This window comes from Babylonia areolata, chromosome 9 (genome assembly GCF_041734735.1).
Source record: "Babylonia areolata isolate BAREFJ2019XMU chromosome 9, ASM4173473v1, whole genome shotgun sequence".
In the NCBI taxonomy this organism is placed as follows: domain Eukaryota; kingdom Metazoa; phylum Mollusca; class Gastropoda; order Neogastropoda; family Buccinidae; genus Babylonia; species Babylonia areolata.
The window spans coordinates 48028852-48033851 of record NC_134884.1 but is presented as its reverse complement, the minus strand read 5'-3'; the positions used below and the strand labels follow the sequence as shown (position 1 = coordinate 48033851).

General features: G+C 46.6%; 1 protein-coding gene across 1 annotated transcript in view; it reads right to left on the bottom strand.

The window, feature by feature from the left end:
• The window catches only part of LOC143285900 (uncharacterized), a 15412-nt gene that overhangs the window by 8509 nt on the left and 1903 nt on the right, over nt 1-5000 (bottom strand). The window lies entirely within an intron of this gene.

Sequence of the window (5000 nt, the reverse complement as noted above, 5' to 3'; positions counted from 1 at the left end):
ATCGTCATCGTCGTCGTCGTCATCAACGTCATCATCATCATCATCATCATCAACGTCATCATATCATCACCATCATCAACGTCATCATATCATCATCATCATCAACGTCATCATATCATCACCATCACCATCATTCTTCTACTTCTTCTCATCATCATCGGTAATCTTATTATTATTGTTTTCGTTCTAATTTTGGTAATGGTAGCGTTACTATAATCATTGCGTTGTATGCGCGCATCTCTCTCTCTCTCTCTCTCTCTCTCTCTCTCTATATATATATATATATATATATATATATAGAGAGAGAGAGAGAGAGAGAGAGAGAGAGACAGACAGACAGACAGACAGACAGAGTGAGAGAGAGAGGAGGGGGGGTTCAGGGTAAGGAAGGAGGGCTGGGGGGGGGGGGAGGAGCTACTAACCATGACACGATAATACGCCATGTGTTGACGATACTCACTATCCAAACTGAACAGCAGACAGACAGATAGACACATTGAAGGCCGATTGAAGAACAGGGTTTACAAAAGCTAAGGATCACTTGGAAACTAACAATTTTTTCTTCGTACATAGTGAAATGATGTTCACTTTTCAGCAAACAGCTGTGTGTTGAGCCAATGGAATGACCACCACTTGTAACCAGAGACCAATGGAATGACCACCACTTGAAACCAGAGGCCAATGGAATGACCACCACTTGAAACCAGAGACCAATGGAATGACCACCACTTGAAACCAGAGACCAATGGAATGACCACCACTTGTAACCAGAGGCCAATGGAATGACCACCACTTGTAACCAGAGACCAGTGGAATGACCACCACTTGTAACCAGAGGCCATTCCTTTTGCGTGCACAGCAATTCTTTACGAGGAAAACCAAATACATCACCTAAATAGCATTGAATAACTGTCAATCCTGGGCTGAAATATTGATTTGTTAAATCGCATTGTTCAAGCATTCATGATGCACATAGGCATGTCTGAAATAGCCGTGTGTGTATTAGTAAGTGTGAGACTAGTAGGACAGCAAATGCAGCCTGCATAGTTCAAAATTCTCTCTCGACTTTTTTTTTTTACAGTTACTGAAAAGAAAAAAGAATAAGAAGAAAAAAAACACAAAATAAACAACAACTGCGTTTATCAAGTGGTCCTAATCTTTCTGTGAAGCATGTATATGACAAGAGATAAAACAAACGTGGTCACATGCTGTCAACAACACGCGGCCTTCCAGCGTCAGTGTGAACACAACCGTTTTGCCCTGAAGCGACCAGCGTTGTAATTATCATGGATTGTATCTCCTGGGCTGTCACAGTATCTCGCTGCACTGGCCGTGATGTTAACTCATCGATGGCTGAACCTGAGTAAAATGAGATGGCAGCGGCTTGATTGTTCAGTTCCAATGACTTTGGACACTTCGGGACACTTTTTGTGCACACATTAGTGATATGACTGAACAGGAGTAAAACAACCGCCAGCGAAAGTCACAAAGGTGACTTACTCCCTGACCTGCGAGCTCTGTCTTATCTCATTCAGGTGACAGCCCTTCACTGACATCCTGACCTGTGAGCTCTGTCTGATCTCATTCAGGTGACAGCCCTTCACTGACATCTTGACCTGTAAGCTCTGACTTATCTCATTGAGGTGACAGCCCTTCACTGACATCCTGACCTGTAAGCTCTGTCTGATCTCAGTGAGGTGACAGCCCTTCACTGACATCCTGACCTGTAAGCTCTGTCTGATCTCAGTGAGGTCACAGCCCTTCACTGACATCCTGACCTGTGAGCTCTGCCTGATCTCATTGAGGTGACAGCCCTTCACTGACATCCTGACCTGTAAGCTCTGTCTTATTTCATTGAGGTGACAGCCCTTCACTGACATCCTGACCTGTAAACTCTGTCTGATCTCAGTGAGGTGACAGCCCTTCACTGACATCCTTACCTGTAAGCTCTGTCTTATTTCATTGAGGTGACAGCCCTTCACTGACATCCTGACCTGTAAACTCTGTCTGATCTCAGTGAGGTGACAGCCCTTCACTGACATCCTGACCTGTAAGCTCTGACTTATCTCATTGAGGTGACAGCCCTTCACTGACATCCTGACCTGTAAGCTCTGTTTGATCTCATTGAGGTGACAGCCCTTCACTGACATCCTGACCTGTAAGCTCTGTTTGATCTCATTGAGGTGACAGCCCTTCACTGACATCCTGACCTGTAAGCTCTGTTTGATCTCATTGAGGTGACAGCCCTTCACTGACATCCTGACCTGTAAGCTCTGACTTATCTCATTGAGGTGACAGCCCTTCACTGACATCCTGACCTGTAAGCTCTGACCTATTTCATTGAGGTGACAGCCCTTCACTGACATCCTGACCTGTCAGCTCTGTCTGATCTCATTCAGGTGACAGTCCTTCACTGACATCCTGACCTGTGAACTCTCTCATATCTCACTAAGGTGACAGCCCTTCACTGACGATAAACTCGTTAACAGCAGTCACAATAATAGATTGACACTGCTGTCTTGTCAGTGAAGGGTTCTCCTTCACCCAGTGAAGAAAAGTGACATGTATGAGTGTGCATGTGTGGTGACTGAAAACCTGATTGAATGACTCAGGAAACGAATGATGAGCGCCCAGTATTAGCTGTCAGTCGGGTCTATCCAGGTATGTAGCCTGTTGTGCAAATGACTGTGTTTATAAAGCGCTTAGAGCTTGGTGTGCTACTGAGGGTAGGTGCTATATAAGTATCCATATCATCACGATCATCATCACCAGCAGCAGCAGCAACAAGAAGAAGGGGAGTCATCATCATAATTATTATGCACGTCTCCAGTAAGCTGTGATCATGTGAAATGAACGATATGCGAGCTCTCAACATGAGTTTGATGAGAACGACCCTTTTGCCCCGGAGCCTACACCGCTGTCATTATCATTCTCTGCCTGGCCTTCACGGCGTTTTGCTGTAGTGATCGGAATGTTAACCTCTTGACAGCTGAGCCTTGGTGATAGAGATCACTGTGACGTGACTCGGAGGTCCATTCACTACAGTTTTGTACTTTCAGGCGGTGTGAATGAACTGATTCACCAGTTATCACGGATCATGGTCCCGTTTCGGCATGGTGTTCTGTCTTTGGAAGGGCACAATACTCTGATCTTACTCACTCCAGCAGGTGTGAACGGGTACCTGACTGGTCGGTAAATGGTTAAAACGGCGGGAGGAGAGGAGAGGATTGGGTCCCGTCTTGCTATGCCGAACCCTGGACACAGTGGATATGAAATCACTGTCTTCCTATGCCGAACCCTGGACACAGTGGATATGAAATCACTGTCTTCCTATGCCGAACCCTGGACACAGTGGACATGAAATCACTGTCTTCCTATGCCGAACCCTGGACACAGTGGATATGAAATCACTGTCTTCCTATGCCGAACCCTGGACACAGTGGATATGAAATCACTGTCTTCCTATGCCGAACCCTGGACACAGTGGATATATATGAAATCACTGTCTTCCTATGCCGAACCCTGGACACAGTGGATATGAAATCACTCATTTTCACATGCCGAACCCTGGACACAGTGGATATGAAATCACTGTCTTCCTATGCCGAACCCTGGACACAGTGGATATGAAATCACTCATTTTCACATGCCGAACCCTGGACACAGTGGATATGAAATCACTGCCTTCCTATGCCGAACCCTGGACACAGTGGATATGAAATCACTGCTCCAATGGCCGTGAAAGGTTGTGGGACATTTCACTTTTAATTGAACAAAAGTCATTCTGTCCCAAGAGGAAAAAGTTCAACTACAGTCCAGTGATTGACATCCTGACCTGTAAGATCTGTCCTATCTCAGTCAGGTGACAGCCCTTCATTGACATCCTGACCTGTAAGCTCTGTCTGATCTCAGTGAGGTGACAGCCCTTCACTGACATCCTGACCTGTACGCTCTGTTTTATCTCAGTGAGGTGACAGCCCTTCATTGACATCCTGACTTGTAAGCTCTGTCTGATCTCAGTGAGGTGACAGCCTTCACTGACATCCTGACCTGTACGCTCTGTTTTATCTCAGTGAGGTGACAGCCCTTCACTGACATCCTGACCTGTAAGCTCTGTCTGATCTCAGTGAGGTGACAGCCCTTCACTGACATCCTGACCTGTAAGCTCTGTTTTATCTCAGTGAGGTGACAGGACTTCACTGACAACCTGACCTGTGAGCTCTGTTTTATCTCAGTGAGGTGGCAGCCCTTCACTGACATCCTGACCTGTGAGCTCTGTTTTATCTCAGTGACGTGACAGCCCTTCATTGACATCCTGACCTGTAAGCTCTGTCTGATCTCCGTGAGGTGACAGCCCTTCACTGACATCCTGACCTGTAAGCTCTGTCTGATCTCAGTCAGGTGACAGCCTTTCACTGGCATCCTGACCTGTGAGCTCTGTTTTATCTCAGTGAGGTGACAGCCCTTCATTGACATCCTGACCTGTAAGCTCTGTCTGATCTCAGTGAGGTGACAGCCCTTCACTGACATCCTGACCTGTGAGCTCTGTTTTATCTCAGTGAGGTGACAGCCCTTCACTGACATCCTGACCTGTGAGCTCTGTTTTATCTCAGTGAGGTGACAGCCCTTCACTGACATCCTGACCTGTGAGCTCTGTTTTATCTCAGTGAGGTGACAGCCCTTCACTGACATCCTGACCTGTAAGCTCTGTCTGATCTCAGTGAGGTGACAGCCCTTCACTGACATCCTGACCTGTAAGCTCTGTCTGATCTCAGTGAGGTGACAGCCCTTCACTGACATCCTGACCTGTAAGCTCTGTCTGATCTCAGTGAGGTGACAGCCCTTCACTGACATCCTGACCTGTGAGCTCTGTTTTATCTCAGTGAGGTGACAGCCCTTCACTGACATCCTGACCTGTGAGCTCTGTTTTATCTCAGTGAGGTGACAGCCCTTCACTGACATCCTGACCTGTGAGCTCTGTTTTATCTCAGTGAGGTGAC